We start from the raw sequence: 24,001 nt of genomic DNA, 5'->3' as shown, positions 1-24,001 counted from the left end.
AAACTGTAGATGTCTCTGTTCACTGCAGGGGAGTTGGACTAGATGACCTTTAAAGATCCCTTCTAATTCAAAGGATTCTACGATTCTATGACTCCATGAAGCACGGATAGCAAAGAACCCAAGCCAGTGGTCTGTAAAAGCAGAACAAGCTTTCATTTTTTAATTCCTAGGAAGTGATACATAAATGGCTGTACATCTCCTGCTTCATGCTGTGTTCATGCTTGTGCTTTTTAGCTTGATTAGAAACCCGGCTTTTCCCAGTACTCATGTAGCATGATTACTGTTCTGAAAGCACCTGCCCTTAGGGAACAGAGATAAATAATTCAAACTTACGACTGAAAGTCACCTTCTATCACTGTGCTTGGTGTTTACTTGGTGAACTTCTAGCAGCCAGAACCTTCCTAACATTTCCACTGTGTGATACTGTTGAAATGAGCCAGCATTTGTGAGTCATCTTCTGCCTTCATGCTGTACTGAATACCTGGTGAATAGAAATGACAAGGCAATGAAGGACTTTCCTTGTCAGAATTCCTCAGTAAGAATTCCTTTTATGTTTTCCCAATACTTGGCCTGACCTCAGTAAGAGAGCAAACCAGCTTCAAATATATTTTTCCATGCAGAAAATATATTTTTTTTAATTTTACACAGGTCCGTAAAGCAACAGTTAATCATTCTTCAACAGTCTAAGTGATTCTAAAAGGACACAAGTCGAAGTTTGAAAACAAAAATGTTTTGTATTGTAAATGTATTGTAAATGTTATCTCAGTTTGAAAAGAGTAGGGTTCTGTAGAGCAGTTTAGTAATACATGCAGTAAAATGTTCCTTCAAGATGCTCACAAGCTAGGAAACTGTGTGGGCCCTCATAGGGTTTTCTTCTCTTTCCTCCCATGTTCATTTCTACCTTTTTGTCGCTGCTGGTTTCCAAACTACTGCTGGATGTTTGGAGTCACCTGGCTAAGTTAGGGGGCCCTGTGCACATGCCTCAGTGAGCAATCAGAGCAGTGGCTCATGGACACACACACCACATTACATGTCTTATTTGGCATGTTCCCTTGGGTGCATGAAGATGAGCTTGTGCTCACTCTTCACTGAACTGAATTGGGTGCCAGTGGCCTTGCCTGCAAGGTCTAATTACCGTTAGCGATAAAACCAACGAACCCAGGAACTGCTGCTTGAGTCTCACACTGCAACTGCTCATTGGTGCACTCTGTTAGATAGATATGGAAAACTTTTTCATTTCACTTCCCTGTCCCTCTCTTCACCCGTTTTCTGTGCTGCAGCTTGGAGAACCCTTGCAGGGAAAGGTTTTGAGCTGTGCTGTGGGATGCTGGATGTACTCTGGTATCCTTCTGCACCCATTCCAGCTCTCCAAGCTGCTTTTTTACCTGTGCAGTGTAACAGTACAGTTTCAGTGCAAAGTGAAATGCTATCTTGGCAAGCCGACGGAATGGATTAGTCTGTAAGAGCATATCTTCAATACAAGGCTTAATGGCCTGTACAAATTGAGGGGGTCTTGTAGCTAAAAAGCTTCTCCACTGCTTTAAAACTCTTACTCAGAATGGATTTCTTTTTGGTTTTGGAGGAATGGGAGATGTTTTCAGAGTGACCTTAAGTTACCCAGACTATACAATGGATGGCATGATCAGGACGCTCACACTGACCACTTCTTCCTCTGTAGTCCTCCCCCAGCATCTTTTGTCCAAACTACATCAGATCCATTCATGAGGTTTCCTTCTTCCAGTCTTACACTACTCCTAAAAAATTCACAAAGGCATAATTGATATTCCAACAAATATTGGCAGCAGGAAACAGCATGCAGACTAAAGCATTCTCATCTTGAGAAACAGGCCAACAAAGGGACTGTTGTCTTCATTTTGTAAAAGTTTATTGTCAAATTGCTTTGACTTGAGCATTAGACTTATCTATACGTTGCTCTGTAACAAAATTTGAAATGCTGACAGTGTTCTGTCATGAGAACTCACAGCAATCTCACAGGACCTTTTGCAGTCAGTCTTTATGCTCACCATGATAAAACAGGAACCAAAAAGGGCACATTATGTCTAATTACCCTGACTTTAGCTTGACATTATGCAATGGAGAAATTCATATCTGCAAACTCTTGCTTAACTCAGAATCTAGCATTTGTTTAGTTATTAAGATCTTTCCAAATAAAGCATTTTTTTAAGGCATTTTCACTGAAAAAGGTGGAATCCAAATCACAAATATAATCCATTTTTTAAACTTGGAATCCTGCCACAAAGAGTCAGTACCTGACAGTATTCCTGACAGTAGCTCACGAGCACACATGCAGCTTAGGAAGAATTTGGTATTTCCTGAGAGAGATATGCTTTGTCAGGAACATCACAGTCTACACTGAAGGTAAAGAGAGCAAGGTCTAAAGCCATGAATAGGTGACCCAAGTAGCGACAGTCAAACACCACTGGATTTTTACTATGTGTTTAAGTACAGAGCTTATATAAATTCAGCAGATGGTCTCTGTTTCTACTAAACCAGGGTGAAATGGGGAAAATGCTGACAATAAAGAAATAAATTCTGAAAGAGCCCTCAAGTGTTTGCCTCGTAATACTGGTATTACCATACTTATCACCAATGATTCAGAGCCCAAATATTTCTGAAGGTAAACTAAGCTTTAAAAGATCTCTCGAAATCAATGGCTTTAGGTACTTTTATTAGCCAGTGAGGGAAAATGTACACTTTAGAGCTGATTCCTTGGCTGAAACTTACACAACAAGAATGGAGAAACTGGTCTTGGATCACAACTTTTTGTGATCAATTAGTTTTACTTACACAGAAAACTGACTGCATGCAGTACAAACCTTGTTTTTTTTTTTTTTCATTTATACATTTTCCCATAATCACAAGTCTACTCAGTTAAAGAAGTCATAAAAAATACTGGACAGATGCAAACAAAATTCAATCAATTAAAGATCAAAGCTGAGATTAGAGGAAATACCATTGCACAGAAAAACTGTTAAGATGAATTTCACATAAAGCTCTGTGGTGGTTAATAATCTTGCAGCATATCTAATGTCAGAGTCCTGGGGAATAGGGCAGAATGGACATAGCTCTTTACATAGAACAGCATGACAGATAAGCTACAGATTTTCATTACAGAACAGAGCTTTTTTCATTTCTACTGGATTTATTACAGTAGTTATTAAGGTCAATAAAGCACACCACTGACTCCGAGGAAGATGACAAGACATACAGCAAACAAGCTGTTATTGATTTAGCTCAGGGAAAACAAAATACCCACTGGCCTATTCCCAGAGCAGTTGTTTACTGCTTTTACTTATTGCTAGATGACAGCTAGCATGACAGATATCTTTAATGATTGTTATATAGTATGCTGGAGTACATATATATGTTATGCTTCAAAACACCATGATGTACAGCTGAGATGCAACAGTCTATGATATAAGATGCACAAATTTATGCCAGCAAAAAAAAAAAAGAAAAAAAAAGGAAGTCTCTCAATTAGTATCCTGATCATTAGGATGATCTCTTAATAAACGACAGTCACAATCAAAGGAATATATTGGACATGTGCACCTAATATCTAAGTACAGCTTTTCATTTTCCTCATAAATTATGAAAATAAGTGGATGTCAGTTCCTTGTCCAATTATAAACAATGTCAAGATCTTTATTTCAAATTTTGAACAGTGCTGTTATAGTTTATGGTATCACTGAAAGCTCTTGACAGATTTATGTTATGAATGAATTACAACCAGCTGTGAATTATAGGGCTGCAGTTCTATCAAAAGATTCAGGTAATGTCATAAACCACAGGAGTCTGATCCACTAAAATCCCAGTGGAATTACAGATCTGTAACTTCCATTTCACTTGTAATTTTACATGCAAGCTGTATGTGAGGAAATATTAATACCTTTATACCTCCTTGCCTAGATTCCCTTCTCTCAACTCATCGTAACCCATCATTCTCTCCTTTTCATGTTTCTTCAGATCCTGTCATACTGGGCAGCTTTGTTTTGAGTGGCAGCTATAATCACTGGCTGAGCTGTACTTCTAAGGCTCGTGAGTCCAGTTCTCTATTTTATTTTACTTTATCACTGTTTGAACTGCACCTTGCAGAAACATCAAGAAAAGTAAACACAGGACAACTCATGACACAGACAAGTTTACAGGCCAGAGAACTGGCTTAACCTATCAGAGAATGAGGCTGTGTCAACCTTCTGGGTGCAGGAATGGTATATCTGGGGCATGGTAAATCTCCTGCCCTGCCTTTTCTTTTTCACATTGATGCAGATTCCTAGGAGTCACTGTCTGTCCCACTCTGGTTATCCACAGCCTTGGGACAAAAGATTTGTGCCTTATTCAGAGAAGGAAACAAGTCAAGTCATTCTTAAGTTCAGCCCTTTTGAATGATATATTTCGTATTTTCCTGCCCAAAATCTCTGTGCAGAAGGGACACGTCAGCAGTCAGTATGCTGGTAAGTGCAGCCCCGTGCCAACAAGCCATCGCTGCTCCAGGACTCCCACTGCCAGCCAGCCAAACAGACTCAAAACACAATGCACTCTGCATGTCACATCAGTGTGATTCAATCGTATCGCTTAACACTCTCGTGCACTTTGATGACATGACAACAAATGAAATGATACAGTTTAGATACTTTTCACCTGGGTGAGCTGCTTCTCAGTCTGTCCTCCCCAGTGCTCACAACAATTTGTGTTTCTGAAAACGTTGCACATTTCCACACTGACAAGGTTGAGTAAATTTAATAGCTACTAAGGGTTAAATAAATCTAATGGCTAGCAATGAAGCCCCCAAATCCAGAGCTGCAAAAAGCCGAAACTTGTAGAATTTGGCTCTTGACAGCAGATTATACAGGTGCAGAACTATGACAGCTGTGTATGATCATAGCTAAGGAACAAATTAAATTTACTCCTGGAATTCCCTTGCAATTAGTGCAGGGACACTGCACACCATCAAAGTCTGTGCTCACATGTCCAGGATTTCACAAAGTGAAATGAATGCTCGTGACACGAGCTATGTTTCGGTGTGATTAGCAGTGATTAACCAGCAGAGAAAGCCTGTGCAGAGCAGAAGACCTTCAGCCTCATTTTGAAATCTGATGTGGAAAAGCACTTCAAAGAACTTGCAGACCATCATTTTAAGGTGGAAGCCACATCCATTGGATTTGCAGTAGTAACTTTTCATAGAAAGCACTTGTTGAGACTGTAAACATCCACATAACAAACAGCCTGCTGGACAGTCCCCCTTAGCCAAAGCGGATTAGCGCAGCTCAGGCAATTTCCCTGTACTGATGGTATTCTCTTTTCACCACCAGCTTATCTGCAGATGATTTTTTTTTTCAGTAAAAAGAAGACAAACTGGCATAAGAGAGTAACCTAATTCCAGTGAATTATTTCCTCCAGTCTATGATTGGTCACAGGAATATAAAGTCATGGTCTAATTTATATCCAGCATTTACACAAAAAGTTTTTTTTTTTTTTAATTATTATTATGATTTAGGTTTTGGGAAAGGATTTTTTTGATGTATAGCATATAAAACCTAACTAACTTTAAAATAACCAACTAAAGTCAAATCACTGAATGCAATACTAAAACTCCTACTAAGATGGCCACATGCTATATTGTCTTCATTTTTTCTTGACTGTAGTATCAACCCTACTTTTCCAAGAGAAGAAATTGATAAATAAGTGGAAGCCATATCTATCAAGAAGCACTGTACACTGACATAGACAAGGCAAAATCACAGTCCCTAAGTGGTGACTGTATCAGGAGGGCCTATGAAAGAAAAATTATAGTCACCTTTATAAATGTGCACATCAGAAAAAATCTGTCAGCCCTCTTCCTGCATATCATCTTCAATTTCAAACACTGTAAATATGTGTAAAAATATACACAAATAACAAATATGATCTCTAGATTGGGAAAGTCTTGAATGAAAGCTATTTAATCTTTTTGAGTGGATCATAACACTGTTTCCCTTGAGACTGCAGAAATTTAAGCCTTTCTTTAATGCAATACACTGTTCATAACATCCTCAACAACACATCAAATTTGGCATGACACATGCATATATATGGTGCAGAGAGATACTGCACTTTGTGAACTGCTTGACCCTAAGAGGGCCTCAGCATCTTGCAGAGTTTCTGTGTGACATGAGCTGTGCGTACCCAAGTTCTCCTTCTGATTTAGCCAATGATTTCCATCTCGACCTTAGACAACTCACTAAGAAGGTATCCTGGCCTGCTGCCCAACCTGCTTGAATCCCACAGGATTTAGAAGGATGTGTGGGAGGATCAGGCCTTCTGTGCTGTGTCCCTGCATCTATTGCTGGATCCTCAGAGTAAAAATCACCTTGTTTGTAAAGGTGTCTCTAACAAGCACTTAAGAGCTAGAATCTTTTCCTTCAGCTCGTAAGCGAAGACAGGGAGAAACAACGGCCCCAAAACATGTCTGAAGCTTCATGGTATGCTGAGCCTCCCAAGCACACCACACCAACTTCTCATCCCTGGTCAGAGCAGTTGGGAAGCTGTCACATGAAAAATGGTCAGAGAATTATCCTTGGGACTGTGACAAGACCTTTCACTTCAGCACACAGCTCTGTTTGCAGTGTTAAAGTCCTGAAGCTTACGTACATACAGATGCTGTACCAAAATGAACAAGCAACAAGTTTGCAGAGCTGAGCAGACAGGAAATGCCTGAAGGTAACCCAGGCAACCTTAATTTTATCCATTTGTGCAGCCCTTAATTTTGTCATCACAGAGCAAAGGCTCGCCTTCAGCAGACTTCACTGCCAGATGTTTATGGCAGCGCAAGCAACCACCAGGTTTAAGGTATCTAGGAGGTCTGTTGTGGGAAACCCACATGGGGGTAAAGCCTGCATTAAAGTTTACTGATGTATGAATTCTGACAGTTCCTGTAAGGCAGGGGAAAAAGAAGGGAAAGGAAGCACAGAAAAATACATAAACAGTCCATCTTACATAAAAACAATGCTTATAAGATATTGGCAAGAGTTTATCCAACTCCTCAATACACCTATAAAGCAGCTAAGTTGCTAAAAGCCTTCTGCTGACCACTGCCAAGCTCCATCTGTCAAGATTTTCCAACCATCACATTTGCTTTTCAAACAAGAGCCAGCTCATCTTACTGAAAAAAGAGCCCAACCATTTTAATTATACTAAGTATTGATTTTCAATACACAACTAATTTTTGGATATATAAAAATTTCAAACATAAATCAAACTTCTTTATCAAGTGCCTTTTGAGAGAAATCACCCCCCTGAGCTCTCACAAAGGCGGAAGCTACAGAACAACAGCATCTGCTAACACTATTTAGCTAGCTGCTATTTTCAGCAAACACAATTGCTGTTTTTTTTGGTTTTATAATAAGACAACAGCTGGAAATGCAGTAAGATTTTTCTCCCCACTCCCCTAGCATTAGTTACACTGCTTTGTTTTTTGTTGTTGTTGGAGGAGGCTACCAACTAAAATAGTGTTCCCCAGGATTAAACTTGGAATAATCTTGTCTTTCCCCTAGCCAATAGAGCTAGTGATCAGGCTAAGCGGAGATTCTGGAGCAGTTGAGGAATATCTGTGTCAGCATTTATGAAATATCAAGAAATAAAGAGTCAGTCAGATTCTAAACTATCCCAGATAAATTCTCCTACATGCAATTACTAAAGTAAAGATGGTACAGAAGAAAAATTGTTCACCTATTCTGTCTAAACTGAAGCATTCATTAGATGCTCTCTGAATAACTAGCAACCTTGTTATTTATTTGTTGATACAAGGGTTCTGTATGTGTCAAACTTACTATTTTTCACTTGCAAGTTCTAAAGCAGTAAAACTGTTGTTTAACTCAGTAGACAGGCAGCGATCCATCACTGTTGAAGCAAGAAAAAGGAGTCTGGTAAGTACACAAGCAAGAGTAATAAGTGAAATACAGAAGATGAAATAATAATAAATCAAACACAGAAGTCTCTAAGAACCTTGCAAGCCACTGTGAAAGCACTGCAGGGAAACCAGGAGTCTGCTTTCCTTCTGCCCACATCTGGAAAATTCCTCCAAATTTCAATTTCTCAACTTAAAGACTCTGAAGAACGAAGCAAGCAGATCACAGGCATCATTAATCTCCTCTGGGGTCAGCTATCCCTTGCAACAGATCTTAAGTTAGAATTTGGCATGTCAGCCTTAAAACTAAATCAGGTTATTAATCAAAGGGTTTCAGAAGTATTTAAGACAATCTATTTTCTCTATTTTATCTCCCACTACAACAGGATGCAACAGCTTTCATACCCAAGGGCAAATACATTCTTGCTACTTTGAAATAAGAATTTCAATGCGGAGTTCAAAATCAACCAAATGCATCAGTACAGCCCAAATATATTCTCTCCATTTAATTAAAACAATAGGATAGGGGTTACAAGCCACCTAAGGCTGAAATTTGGGTGCGGTTGTTTGCATATTTGCAACGTTCGTTTCTAAGTTTTCCACTAAGAAGGGGAAGACAAAGTTCTCTTTCAACACTCTGCCTTTACTTTTGCTCCCTTAAAATTATAGTATGGACTGCAGTGAAGTATTCATGAATGGGAAGGGGATGGCACTGGGCAGTTTTGTCTTACTGCTTCCGTAGGCTGGGGCTTCCACTATTTGGAGGAATGGGATAGAATCACAGAGTGGTTTGCTTGAGTTCAAAGGGAGCACAAAGCACAGCCAGCCCCAACCCCGTGCCATGGGCAGGGCTGCCCCATCCAACCTGGCCTTGAGTGTCTCCAGGGATGAGACACCACAGCTTCTATGGGCAGCTGTGCCAATGCCCCACTGCCCTCTCAGTGAAAAAACTGAGCAGCACAGGACCTCCTATGGGGATATGAGGAATACCATGCAAGTCAGACAAAGGCAAAATCCAGGATAGGTGTACCCACAAGGTTTTAAAACAGAGATTCACTTCAATAGTTCTAGTCATATGATTATAAGCCTGCCAGAAGCTTTAAAATGGCACTATGCTTTTTTTTTTTTTTTTTTTTTCCCCTTTGGACAAGATGATTTTTGTAAAGCATCCACTAAAGAAGAACAGTGGAATGTATTTAATTAAAATTTCTGAGCAGAATAAAGTCAGTGGAAATGAGGAAGGTGTGCCAAAAAAGCCAAGAGTTTGGTGGTTAAGGAAGCTCATCCATCTGCTGTGTGGGATAATAAAGTCCAGATCCCACTCTAAATTACAGAATGCGATTTTCTTGATATTAATTTAATTGTTTTCTTATTCATGCCAGGAGCAAATTTAAATTTACTTTTGGGAGGTCAAAATTCATTTAAAGTTCTTGCAAATGGACTGAATTATTCATCATGCATAATGTTATTAAAAAGGTAAAATTCTGGAATCAATTTTTTCCTCTTACTGAAAATCTACGATTATATTAAATAAGCAGCTTTGGCTTTGGAAACAGATCAATTCAGAAACAATAAAAATGATTTTCTAACAATTAATAATTCTATTTCCATTTTTTCCAAAGCTGTAAGTGTATGAATCATATTCACTAGACACCAAATGGCCAAAAAAAAAAGAACATGGGAAAGTGAATTACCACCAAATTTACATTCTTTTGCATAACCACCATTTGTCTTTCTGCATTCTTCTCCCTATTTCCCCATGAGAATGCAGTAATTGTAAAATTCCCATTCAGGGAAATAGTTTTTTTTTCTTTACTATGAAAATAGCGACAGGATTTGGCCCAGAGAGAAACAAAAATGTAGCAATACTTTGGGTATGCTGTGCAGGGTAGGATTAACATATTTTGACAAATCTGCTGGATTTTGGATCTTCCATCCCCACTGTTCATTCAAGCTTTTTGCTCTGCATCTCATTCTCCAGGTCAGGGATCAAACTCAGCAATACTTTGCAGTGCTCATTAATTTTGGTATTATATACACTTGCTGGTATCCTCCTGCTTCTTCTATTTCTTCAAGACTTCAAAACTTCTGTTAAAGCTTAATGGTCCTGTAAAACACTTATGTCAGTTTAGAACTGACACATCAGAATGTTGCTTTCAATAATGAAGCAGTTTTCAGTGGTGTGGTATACAAGTCAAGCTGACTTTCTGAGCTAACACAGGCTAAACAGAACATCAAAGCATTTTGTACAGCAACATTGATGCCAATTCTCCCCCAAATCAGCTAGGATTTTAAGCTAAATGTAACCTGATGGACTGAGGGCAGGTGCAGAAGGAGCCAGTGCTCTTTCCGACTTCCCCAAGCCCCACTGCAAGCAGCAGGAGAGAAGGAACCAATGTGGACACGTGTGAGCAGCTTTCCGTAAAACTGCAGGAACGCTGCAGTGCCATTGTGAAGATGCACTCTGAGGTGTGGGAAACAGCCCAACCACATCACTGGGGCTGTCTGGGCTAATTTTCTGCTTTTCCCATTCTCTGGCAGTTATCTCTATATCTCCAGCTGTATCTCTGTAGACAGAGGAAAAAAAAAACTTTTAATAATAATAAGCTTGACGAGAACTAATGATGTATTTAAGTAGTTTCAGGGTTGGATTTTTTCCCTGTTTGTAAAGCACATTGAAGCTGATTCACATTACGCAGGAGACTGGAGTTCTTCAGTATTTTTGGAACTGAACTACTCACAGAGAAGATCCTATAAAGTCTCACCTTTATAATTTTCTGAAGGGATGCAGGGAATCTTTTATGAGTAGATCTCAAAGCCTTTTCCTGTTGTTAAATGTGCTTCAGTACTCCACATGTTGTTCCCATTTTAAGGAAAAAGTGACACACAAAGAAGTTGGGTAATTTGGCAAAAAGGGACACGTAACGCAGACATCCTGGACTCATGCCTTAGAGTCAGAGAACAGCTCCACTGGGAATAGGCATTCAGTCTACCCTACTAAAATTAGCTAATTAATAAGATTACAAAGTGAGAGACTTAATGCTCCAGTAAGGCCTGTAAGATGAATATTGTTTACAACACCTGAAAGTGTGTCTGGATTGTGATGCCTTGTGAAGGAAAAGAACATTCACCGCTCACCAATTCACCAATAGATTACCATTCACCACAAAAAAAAAAAAAAAAAAAAAAAAAAAAAAAAGGAAGAAAAGAGTAATTTGTTTTAGCAAAATGTGAATAATAAATACAAGAGAAAAATCAGAAACATTAAACACCAGGGAACCACAACAGGTGGATCCATCCCCTGTAATAAACACGTGCTTTTTTTTTTTTTTTTAAGTGAATTTTCAAACATGCACAATGTGTTGGGTAAATAAAGAATAATTTTTTTAAAAAGATGCTTCTTGACAGGTTTATAGTAACAGATAATGACAGCAATGCTGAATATGTAAAGTTAGTAATTAACTGAGCTGAAATATAAAATGCAGAATGTTATTTTGAAAACCAGCCAGATTTCTAAAGCCAGCAGGAGGCTGACTCATTATGTGTTATGACTCATTATATGTTTCCTAAATTCAAAGACTAATTTTCAGAGATTTGGAAGTAATGGTAGTTCAAAACACAGCTTAACAATTTCTTCTTTTCTTGTATTGTTAACAACATGCAATTATCCAAACCTACATAAAATATTACTCTTATGATCAGGTAAATAAACATATTTATTGATATTATGGCTTTATGCAAGGCAGCTTAATTAAGTTAGTAGGAGATTAGCAACCAAAATGGCTGACTTCTGCTCCTCAAAAGCCTCTTTTCTCTGTTCACGTTGGCAATGACTCACAATCACTTTGTTTTCATTTGGCATAAATAAAATTAAACATAGTCTTATTATGACTACTTTTCAAAGTACTAAGTTGCTCTCCACATTATCACATTCTGTTTCTCAACATTATCCTATACTAGTGCTCACATTTCCTTGTGCGAAGTACAGTCAAGCATAAAGGACTGAAGAGTAAGCAGGATTACACAAAGGTAGAAAGTAATGAAGTGTTTCAACTTATCCTGGATCCAGATATCTCAGATACATTTGCATGTCTTGGAATGCTCTGACTGCCCAACATCTTTCAACACAAGTGACCGTATAGTCAAACTTGAATATTATCTGTGTCAAGACTTAAATGGCTCATAAGGAGCTTTAAGGTCGTTTTCCTTTATCTAGGTTTACCTGGAGTGAGTCTGCTGGGCTAGCATTATGACTAACTCTCTTAGGTCACTATCAGGCATAGAACAACGTATGTCTTCCTGTTCTGTGGCAAATCTCTGTTAAAATAAGGAGCTAGGTCCAATCCATCTTAGATTTGTATTTTAAGGAACTTTATGCCACTGTTAATTCCATGTAACCTTCAACATAAATCAGTGTAAACAGAGTATTGGAGGTGGTGGGAAGTAACAGGCTTTCTAGGGAACGTCTTACAGTAATGTAGGTGCTGTAGATGGTGCAAAGCTGCTAGGATGGCCTTCTGCTAGTTGTTCTTATCAGCACACCTCTTTTTCTCCAGCTTTTATTAGTCTCAGTTGGTCCTATCAGTCTCCAGCTATCTTTATACAGCACGCAATTAATGTCCAATAGAGATGAATGGGACTTTTCTGTTCAAACTGACGGAGAATAACAGTGAATCAGTCAATAATGTAGGCTCAGTTACATATTACTCCTTGATCTTACTCACCTCTGCCACCTAACCACAGCATGCAGGCTAGTGCTGAGGGGAGTTCCCTGGGCTCTTGTGTTGAAATGTTTCACTTCTCAGTGTATTCACAAAGTTCTGTGAAGAAAAGAGTGGAATTTTAGCTTCCAGCATCCCAAGTTACAGTCCTCACAACTGTGCTTGCACAAATATTTAATGTCTAACACAGAAAAGCTGCAAAGGGAGAAACTGAAACATCCTTCCCATTTCTATTCTTTCCAAGATTAGCCAGCTCAGGGGGTAACAGGTTCCCATGACAATGAAGACTCAAGAGCAAGGACTTTGTCAGTCACCCAGAGGACCACCCAAAGTTGGTTAGCTATTCTGGGACAACTTCCCTCACCAGCTTGATGGATTGGAAATTTCTTCTAAAACACAAATTTTTGTGGTAAAGTAAAAAACATTCCCTCCCAGTTCCAGCCCTGTGGCTATATGGAGTCACACCAAAAGCTCATCTGGCTCCCAGGCCTTCAAATCTAGTCAAATACAAAATTAGCTTAAAATTGTACTTTGTTTCCTGCACTGTGACTGCTATTAATTTGGTTGTGTCTTTTTGTACACCTGCAGAAAAACAATGCAGGGAAGAGCTGAAAGTTTACACGTGATTTGACTGTAGTTTGCCCAGGCCAACTCTGCGTGATCTCAGAATTTCAAACACAGCTCTCACTGTACCTGGGCACAGGAACATTTGTAGGGCAATAATGTCACGGAGTGCTGATCTTACTCAAGGTGCTACTGTGCTGCTCACTGGTGCCGTGAAAAGTAGGTCCCAGACTGAAGAACTTCCTCTCTTACCTACATCCTGCAATATTTATTACATCATTCAGGCGGTGGGCTTTAGTTTAGCTTTGTTTTTTGAAGTAGACAAGCTGGGAGACAGGGCAAACAAGGACTGTGCTTTTGAACACAGGTCCTGCAGGTCTGAAGGACTTCTGTGTGGAAATCTGGGCCGGAAGTAACGTATTTGGAAAATGGTTTCCTATTCAGCTGTTCTCCAGGTGGACCCTGAAAAAATTTCCTTTTAGAAGCGAAAGAAAAACATACGATAGGATCTACACCCACTATTGGAGAACCTGATTATAAAAACAACATCCCGAATCAGTTTTCATTTAGAACAGATGGTGTTTAAAAAGGGAATTCAGAGGAAGTACTTAAGATGGGGTACACATTGTAGATAACAGGTGAGTCAGGAGAAACATTCCAGCCTTGTTTTGCTGGAAAAACAAGGGTCGTCATATCATTAGTATAAAAAAAAAAAAATCAGGGGCTCCATTTCCAGCCCTTGTGCATGTGTCAGACATGGCACTGTTTTATTTAGGAGACGTGAAGGACAGAACTTGCAATGCAAAATATACTGAAGCTTGCCAGCAAGGAACTGCAGGGGGTAAAGAAAATATGTATCATGTCTGCTGAGTCAGAATCAGCTCGGTGCTGCTAGTCACTGAATTTTACAAGAAATGCGGTTATAAATGGCCAAAAGATGGGGAATGTTTACTTCCTGCAATAGTGCACTAAGAGGGGAGAATGATGAAGTCTAGCTTTCTCAATCTCTGACACATCACAACTTCATCACTTCAGAGGACCATTTAAACAAATCACTGCCAGCTTCTTTTAGATCATCAGCTCTTCTAACATCATCAGCATTCTGTGTGTCAAATCACTCTCTCATATATTCTTTTTTTGAAGCAAGTGATAACTTTGTTTACAGTGCAGAACTAGGAGTTAAGTGATCAATCTCCTATTCCCAGTAATACAGTTGAATTCCTGTCTGACTTCGGCTTGGCGTATGGTGTTATGAGTCAGTTTCCTTGTATTTAAAAGAAACCTAAGCTTACGTGCATTCCATAGGACTTTTAAGTTCTATTTAACTATGATGAAAGGAATTACTTCTTTTTGTTGCAAAACATAAAAATATTTGAAACTTCATTATATTTTAGTCATAGCCCCAAATATGATATGATGCTTAATAGCAACAAGGAACTGGAAAGTGTTTCAACAAAAGTTCTTAATGGTCCTTTAAAAAGGATACCTCTACTTTGTAATTTTCCTTTTACTACAGATGCCACAGCAAGTAATGAGAGCTTGTCCATTGATATAATCCAGCTTTGCACCAGACAACTCAAACCATTCATCATAAACGTTCATCCTTAAAAATCCAGGTAATAAGATTATCTTTCAAGACCTGAATAATTATTTTGGACTCCTTTTCCTTTTAGTCTCCTACTCTACCAGAGGTATTTTTTAACGTTTGCAAGTTTTTCTCTGTATTTACAGACAGGTAACATTTCATTTGAAAATACATATTTTTTACTTCTAGTGTTAGATCTTCAGATTGCACCTGTCGCTTCACCTGTCCTTGATAATATCACAAGATTAGCACAGTATTAGCTCTAAGTCCTGCATGACCTTAAGAATTAAAAGTTTCAGCCAGAGAACAGTGAAAAATACATGTGAAATCTGCCCTTACATAAATGCTTCTTTTGGACTACATATCAATATGTAGTCCAAAAGTGACAGATAACATATTATTGATATTTAACGTGTTTTGTCTTTAGAATGTGGGATATACAAACAATTTTTAAAATTCAAAGGCTTTAGGTTTCTAATCCCGTTCCTGCATGCCTTGGCAGTAATTCTCAGCTTAGTCAATCCAGAGTCCTGACTCATCTGCTTGCTTTCCTGGCTATTGAGATGACTCCTCCTCGCATCTACAGGACATGGTCCATAAAGACCTGAATGCTTGCCTCATTTCCTTTGTCTTTCAGAGCTGTCTCTGGATGATCCCAGCTGCCTGCACCCTGGGCAGTCCTCAAACTGCTCTCCTGATGCCTATATCTGGGCTCTGCCATTGTCCCCCCTCCCCTCTCTTAGAATCATCACTACAGCCAAGGCTGACATGGATCTCTACCTTGCTCACCAGTGTCACCTTGGCAGGGACAGCAGACCTCTTAGCACAACACCCTGTTTGACCCAGCCAGGCTCTGTCACACTGTCTCTGATGCTCTCCAGAAATCCCCAGGACTGCTTGTCTTGCCATGTTCCCTTCCAGGAGATGACAGGGAGGTTATGGGACCTAGGAGCACCAGCTCTGCCATCCTCTAACTTGTTCAAGGGAGTCGGAAAAAAACATGCCAAGGGAAGCTCTGGCATACTGCAAGATTTCTTTCAACACATCCTTCTCCGAAACAGCAATGCCCAGTTTGCATCCACCTCTGTCATTACAGGTAGGGTTCAGAGAATGATGAAGCCTAGACCCAGAGGAACACCAGAGATGCAAAAGGAATGCCCAAGGAATCCAGGACTGTGGCAAATTCTGTTCCTCCATGCTTCTTCCTCCAAGCTCCTGTAAGCACTGATGTTCACCTCTAGCCACTCTAGATGGCACTTAGGATGAATTCCTCGTGGAACAAATATGCAGTAATTCTCCAAATCATTTAAGGTTTCTCCCTCCCTCCTTTCATCTCTTCTTTTTGTCTCCCTTTCATCTTATTTTCCTTGTATACTAAGAATACAGTACAAAGAAAGCTGAAGTTTTCCTTCATGCTGTGTAATGTTTGATAGTTCCATCAGAGAATATCTCTAAATTTAGCAACCAAAACTCATATCTTAACCTTATAGGAGAGCTTTTAAGGTAAACTTACGTAGAACAAAGATAAACCTAAACTGACAAATGGTCAAGTCTTACATATAGCTACTCATGTCACAGTTCTCAAATCGTCTTCCTTAATGACTACTAAAACCTTCAGGCATTAAAAAAAATACAAAGCCATATAGTTCATTTTTATGGTAGGGCCAGCTCAGAAGGAGAAAGTAAGCTTTCCAAAAGTCAGCTACTTCCATATTATGGGAAATACATTTCAAAGAATTAGGTTTTGCTCATACATTCAGTGGGCAAAAAGTAATACTCAGAGATGAGTCAACATGACCATATATTTCAGTACTATTTTCCCCAGTAATTTAAATTCCTTCCTCCCCGATTTAAAGCTGTAAGAAAATGTTTTGACTCAAAATATTTTTTGAAATCTGTGCCTTGTCTTGTGCAGCAAAATTGAATACTATTTCAAAAATTTTCTCTCAACTTCAGCTATTTTGAAAGCCATCTCTTTCTATTGTTCACTCCAGTGCATTTCTAACAGAGAAATGAGTTATGCAGTAGATACACAAGCTTTACAGCTTTTAACTTATCAGTGTAATGCTATGAATGCCCAGTGAGAAGTTGAGAAATTGTTAAGAGACTCAGAGCAGTGAGAGAGAAGTGAAATTATAACAAATGGTTAATTTCTGTCATGACAAAGAACTAACACAAGTCTCAAATACCACACTTGGTCATAACAGTTACCATCACTGTGCACATGGTGAAGAGGAAAACCAAACTGAGATAGCAACATTTTCAGGTGACAGGAAAGAGTAAAGAAGGACATCAGAAAATTTAGGACGACGTCAGTGAAGAGAAAACATGTTGACAAATGTAATTTTGTACTGACTGGTAGGCAAAGTTTAGAATTTTCACACCTTTCTTGGTTGTATAAAGGCAAGATACAGCAGAGCTATTGTTCAATCACTACATCAGGCCTGTGTTCCTCCCCTCTGCTCTTTCTTTCCTCTTTTCTTCAGAAACTTCTGCCTGAGCTGATTGCAGGCAACATCAGACCTTTCTCCACTGAAGCTCAAGCTGAAAACCTGCTGGGAAGAAAGGCTTCACTTTTCTTCTAGCAAGGAATGATGTGATATTTCTTCAGATGTACACCTGCCTACAGCTCTGTAAATTACTGCAGGAAGAGGAGCTGGCTACCATTTGGCCTTTGAGGACAACACAATAATATTTTGTGCCAGATGCTAGGCTATTGGCAGGGCACACTGTGTGGCAGTAGGCAAATGGTGCCAGAGAGATACAGTTGTCCATAAACCAGAGATGCAACTTCACCTGGTCATCCTGTCTCCAAAAGTTTTACACAATGGAAGGGCTTAAAACTTTCCAAGGAGTGAATAGTTAGAGACTCTTTAAGTCTGTTAGGGGGGCATGATGGTAAGAAATTTAAAACAGTTTTATAGAACACAGATAAGGAGTTTGCATTTTTTCAGGTTTCCCTTACTGTGAAAGAGATGGGAAATGTCTGTTAAGTCATTATTCTATTAGAGTTGGCAAGGATCTGCATGAAATTCAATCTTTGACTTCCTCGCCTTTAGTCAAATGAAACTGCCTTTCATTAAGACTGAGGTGTCTAGTATTTTGTACAAAAGTTCTACTAGGACTTATAAGTATACAATGGAATAGTGCCTATGTATTCTATAGGCATTGTCTAGAAAAGGAAATCATGCTGATGGGCTGGAGAATTTCTGTGTTCAAGAGCCAGAAAACTTCATATCCAAGAAACATGCTTGTTTTACTTCCAATCAGTGTCATTTCAGAGGAATCACACTGCTACCAAAGCTGATACAATAAGCTCTCAGCACTCCTTACACCATACTCCATTTCATGATGAAGACATTAATCCACTGTGTGATACAATGCAGACATCCATCCCATTCTCTTTTAGACTTCTCATTGATCAAAGTGTAGGGAACCTGCTTTGGCAGGGAGGTTGGACTCAATGATCTCTGGAGGTCTCTTCCAACCCCTGTGATCCTGTGAAAATGAAGTGAAGATAAAAGAGAGCACTGCTTCAACCTGCTGTGCTATCCTCATTCAGTAAACAGTAGAATAGAGCAAGAAAGTTTCAGCTGCTAAGCAAGCATGAGTAGTGGTTTATGGCTTTCACAATAATTCTGTAATATTAATGAAGTTTGAATAAACTTCCCTAATGAAAAGTAAACTCAGATATACTGCCAATAAGTGGTAAATTACTTATAGTACCTTCATCATAGAATCATTTGAATTGGAAAGCACCCTTAAAGGTCATCTAATTCAACTCCCCTGCAATAAACAGGGGCATATACATCTAGACCACGTTTCTCAGAGCCCCATCCAGACTGAACTGGGGATGTGGCATCCATCATCTCTGGGCAACCTGTGAAAGTGCCTCATCACCCTCACTGTAAAAAAGCTTCTTCCTTAATCTTCTGTCTTTAAGTTTGAGACCATTTCCCTTTGTCTTATCATAACAGCCCATGTCTGCTTCTTTCCTGTAGTCCCCCTTTAGATACTGAAAGGCCACTATCAGGTCACCTCAGAGCCTTCTTTTCTCCAGCCTGAACAGCCCCAGCTCTCTCAGCCTGTCCTCATAGAAGAGATGTTCCACTCTGTGGATCACTTTTGTGGCTGTGCTCCTACAGGTCCATGTCTCTCCTGTACTGAGGACTCTGTATCTGGATGCAGTAGTCCAGGTGAGGCCTCACCAGCACAGAGCAGAGGGGCAGGATCACCTCCCTTGTCCTGCTGCCCATGTTCCTTTTGATGCAGCCCAGGATATGGTTGGCCTAGTGGGCTGTGAGGACACATTAATGGCTCATGTCCAGCCTGCCATCCACTGGCATCCCAGGTCCTTTTTGCAAGGGCCATTATCCAACAACTTGGTGAGAAAAAAAATGGAGTATATTGTTCTGAAGACTGAAACAAGCAATACCATATACAAAATTGATCATGTCAGCTTTAGTAAAACAAGTTCTATAGTGATTAATTTTAATCTTAACTTCTCAAGGCTAGAAAAATTATAGATTGTAAGTACTTGACAGAATTTTCTGAGTTCACAATATACATGGTTAAGTACACATTCTCCCCCATTAACTTTAACCTCTAAAAGACTCTAACCCCTTTAACTTCTAAAAGACTTCACTGGGAAGTCTTCAACAATTTGCCAGGATTAGTATTTCCAATATAAGACCTGACCAAATATACATCAGAATTTTTGAAAAGCAACAAGTGACATACAAAGACATAATTGTACTTTGCTCAGCCTTGAAAGTCCTCAGTACTGTGTAAATAAATCTAATCATCCTCCACTCTTCTGACCTCAGATTTGAGATAAAGTTCACATGAATATTTATTCTGGCATTATGAAAGTTGTAAAAAAGACCTATATTTCAGGGCTAAAAATCAAACAGCATTACTAAAAACAAAAGCCAAAATTATTGTGGCAAGCTTGGAAGAATCACACCCATAACATACATATTTATGTTAATATCAGAACACTAACATTAAAATCCCTGTATTGGGTTACTTAATGCAGTGTACTCTAATAGTGAAACTTTGACACTAGCTAGCACCATTAATACATGGCATCAGGAAGAAAAGTGCTCCTAACTAAAGTTTGTGTGCTAAGTTTGACAGAGAACCTAAAATTCACAAGCACTGGGAAAAGCTGCTGTTGGTGGAAAAAAAAATTGGGGGAATCTTGGAAGAAAGTAGAGGCTCATGGAAAAAAGGCCTGTATTATGTTGATGTTAACAGTATGGTTAAGAGGAATCTTGATACTATTCAGAAATGCTGGGATGGAGAGTGTTCATTATCGTACAAAGGGCTTCCATGGCTCAGTGCCCAGAGGTGAAGCTCACAGAGATGAAGTTCACAGCACAGATCAGGGGCAAGATTTAAAGTGAGTTCAATTGTTCGTATTATTTACACAGAGATATTGTATTTTAATTTCAGAACGTTGTGTTTTTACAGTATGTTACAGCCTACGTAAATTAGCATTCTTGAAGCATACTTGAAATTTCTTGATGACGCTGCAAGGCCTCTGTTAAACAGATACTAAAGAAAAAAGTAAACAAAATTGGAGTTTGCCCAGATTTTACTGTAACTGATTTTTGTTTATTCAATTTTCAAAGCTCAGGACTAGAAGTTCTGTTCCTGCAGTCACCACCAGGGATGAATAGATTTGGAATCCATACAGCCTGTTTGATTTCCTAACCACCCCTCACATTCCTCACTCTAAAACCACATATGGCAAATGAAAAACAATGTTAGATATCAAGTCAAGCAGCTGTACAGACTCTTCAGAGGAAAGATAACATTCCTAACTTCATTTTCTTCTTATCAGACCATCAGCAGTTCTAGCACAGTGCCTAGCACAGTGGCATCCCCACTATGCATGGAAGTGGTATAACTTACGCACCCATGACTCAAGAGTGGTGGTGCCAGGCACAGTTCATGAGACTCTAATTACTTTCAGTCAGAAATGTTATGGAGCTGAAGTAATGCTAGAACTGGTGGGAAAACATGCTGAAGAACACATTTTCCAGGTGCTGTTGTTTAATTCTGGCAGCAGCTAAGCACCACACAACCGTTCATTCACTCTTCCCAGATGGGAAGAGGGGAAGAGCCCTGCTGCTGTGCCTTGCTGTGACCCATCCAGGAAACCCCCATGTTGAGGGTCCATGTGGCATCTCATATCTTGCAATCATTTAAGTAAAGCATGTTATCAACACCATCCTTATGAAGTGGAAAATTCACCATCCTTTACTGAAATCAGATGGGTTTAGAAAAGTAAAGGAAATTAAGGCCAAGCTGTAGGTACAGAAGAGCACAATTTTTAAGTTCTTCAGTTCTAAAAATAAGCAGCTAAACAGTGTGACCATAACATGAATCATCTAAATGTCCTTCTAACCACACTTTCCAGAGTTACTTATGACAAATTCAGTAAGTTCAACAAAGACAAAAGCAGAATAAACAGATGGCACTATGTTTCAGCTCTGGGTACTACCAAACTTGACCTGTTTCATTCTCCCTTAAAGATCAGCACTTCAGATAAGGAAGTGCTGTATCCACAAGTGTAATCATCCTCCCTTTACTTACAACTATACATCTCACAGGGAACAACCATCAAAATGGCAAGGATAGTCACCTCGTAATTAAAATGGATGTTGCATACTACTCACGTTTATACAGAGGAAAATCCTTCCAGGCTAATGATGTATTCTAAGTTTTCCAGGTGGGAGACTACAGTATTTGCCAGTTGTTTATGTGCAAATGAAATGACTTGATTAGAAAAGTAATATTTAGCAGGACTTAGTGCTATGACCTACCTATAGAATAGGAAATATTCTTTTGCTGATTTAAAAATTAATTGCAGGAGATAGAAAAGCACCAGAGATCATACAGTATATGTCAAGAATGTGTTGAGAAAGGAATATACAAACTATGAACTACTAGATGTGCCATGTTCTCTAGTCACATGTTCCCAGTCCTCTTCTACTACCATCTTGCAGTAGCACGTTTGCATCTGGCAGTAAGTTAGACCACAGTAAAATACAAGTGATATCTTCTCTTTTTTCAGACAGATTATTTTTTGATTGATGTGACACCAAGAAATCACCTGAGTGCTATTGTTGTAAATGAGGAGACTGTAGTAGTGCTGGTTTAGATAAACTTAGGCTAACTTGAAACCACACCCTGTGGCTGACATCCCGGCCACAGACAACATTTCCACTGTATGCAATCTCAGCTGCCAATCTCCATTTGATTCCATAGCTGCTTGTCTTTGCACCAGCACTGATTTTCATCTGATGGACAAACTAACCTACCATAAGAGTTCTTGGAGGGGAAAAATGAACACGTTGCATACTGCTTTCTTTGCAAAGTTCACGATGGCACACAAAGACATATTGGAAAGCAATGAGAAGTACACTACTGAGCAGCACCCAGTTCAATACATTGTGATCCTGAAGGGATCTGCCCAGCAGTGCTATTCAAAGAAAGTATTTAACTTTAGAGGGAAATGTCACAGACTCCCATTGAAGGATTTCCTTCCATAATAAAACAATCAGAAACTTCATAGCTATAAGCAATGTAATCCCTAAGTTCCCACAAAGAAAGTGTTTCAGAGCATTTGCTGGTCTGCTATAGAAAAACAAAGCATGAAACTAGTGATAAATGGCACTGTTTTACACTACATGTGTACTTATTGTATGATAGTACAATGTTCAAAGAGGAAATACCTCTGGCAGAGTGCCCTAAGAAAACATAGCATTAGTAGCAGAGTCATGGCAGAATTATACAAAACAGAGCTCTAAACGCAACATGCATGATTTTCTTGGAAATTTCCTTCATTCCAGGTCACCGTGAAAGGTCACAAACGTATAAAACAAAGTATTACCTTATAAAGCAAGTTGTTCAGCACAATAAAAAAAACTGAAATATGTTACGAGCTTTAGTGGGTGATGATAGAGTAGATGAAGGACCTTCCACATAAATGTAGACCAATCCTAAATTCATATTCACGATTGTATAGGATCTGAACTCAAAATTTCTACTATTTCTATTTCAGTAACAAAATCAGGGGTTACAGCTTTCTGAAAATCTTGTCCTGGTGATCAGCAACAAACACAGTAGCACAGGAAAGTGTCCAAATTGGTTTTAAATATCTCTAGAGACAGAGACTCCTCAAGCTCCCTGGGCAACCTGTTCCTGTAGTCTATCACTCTTACCATAAAGAAGCTTCCACATGTTTGTATGGAATTTCTTATGTTCCATTTTGTGCCCATTATCCCCCCCCCTTTTTTTTTTTTTGCTGAAAAGAGCCAGGCCCCACCCAGTTGACTGCTGCCCATTAGATATTTAAAAGCATTGGTGAGTTCCCCTCTCAATCTTCTCCAGACTGAACAGCCCCAGGTCATTCAGCCTTTCCTCATAAAGGAGGTGCTCCATGCCCCTCATCATCTTTGTGGTCCTCCACTGGACTCTCTCTACAAGCTCCCTATCATTCTTCAACTGAGGAGCCCAGAACAGGACACAGTGTATTCCAGATATAGCCTCACCAGGACAGAATAGAAAGGAAAAATAACCTCCCTTGACCTGTTGGCCACACTCTTTTTATTACACTGCAGGATACCATTGATTTCTTGGCTACAAGGACACTGCTGGCTCATGGCCAACCTGTTGTCCACCAAGACATCCAGGTCCTTTTCTGCAGAGCTCCTCTCCAGCAGGTCAGCCCCTAACCCATACTGCTGTACGCACTTATTCCTCCCCAGATGTAGGATTCTGTATTTGCCCTTGTTAAACCTCACCAGGTTCCTCTCTGCCCAGCTATACAGTCAGTTCAGGTCTTGTTGAATGGTAGCACAGCTTTCCAGTGCGTCAGCACTTCTCCCAGTTTTCTATCTTCATTGCTGATGATAGAAAAAAACTCTATCCTTTCATCCATGTCACTGATGCAGATAATGAAAAAGACTGTATCCAGTACCAACCCCTGGGGAACATTGCTAGTTAGAAGCTTCCAACTAGACTCTCCTCCTGATCACAACTGTCTGAGCTCTGCCAATCAGACAGTTGTCAACCCACCTACTGATCACGTGTTGTCCCCACATACAAGCTTAGAAAGTATAGGATAGACAATTCTATACCAGGATGTTATCTAAAATTGTAAATGGATTCAGGAAGACCCAGACAAATTTATAATCACAATTTTAGCATAGA

The 24,001-nt window shown here is 39.4% G+C and overlaps 1 long non-coding RNA gene across 4 annotated transcripts in view; it reads right to left on the bottom strand.

Annotated features, from left to right (window-relative positions):
• Positions 1-339: 339 nt before the first annotated feature.
• LOC149918454 (uncharacterized) overlaps positions 340-24,001 on the bottom strand; it is a 36,786-nt gene continuing 13,124 nt past the window's right edge. The window contains exons 1-5 of one of the 4 annotated variants that reach the window (XR_016465469.1): positions 13,444-13,646; positions 12,631-12,726; positions 7,830-7,899; positions 1,662-1,754; positions 340-481 (exon numbers count right to left, since the gene is read on the bottom strand). This is a non-coding gene — a long non-coding RNA (uncharacterized LOC149918454). Of the gene's footprint in view, positions 482-1,661; positions 1,755-5,757; positions 6,546-7,829; positions 7,900-9,544; positions 10,474-12,630; positions 12,727-13,443; positions 13,647-24,001 lie in introns of those variants that run through there. The other 3 variants (XR_016465471.1, XR_016465470.1, XR_016465472.1) reach the window with 3 other exon arrangements.

Source organism: Phasianus colchicus, chromosome 3, assembly GCF_987193195.1.
Source record: "Phasianus colchicus chromosome 3, bPhaCol1.hap1.1, whole genome shotgun sequence".
Taxonomy (NCBI): Eukaryota; Metazoa; Chordata; class Aves; order Galliformes; family Phasianidae; genus Phasianus; species Phasianus colchicus.
The sequence above is the reverse complement of the archived record's forward strand: the minus strand, read 5'-3'. Positions and strand labels throughout refer to the sequence as shown.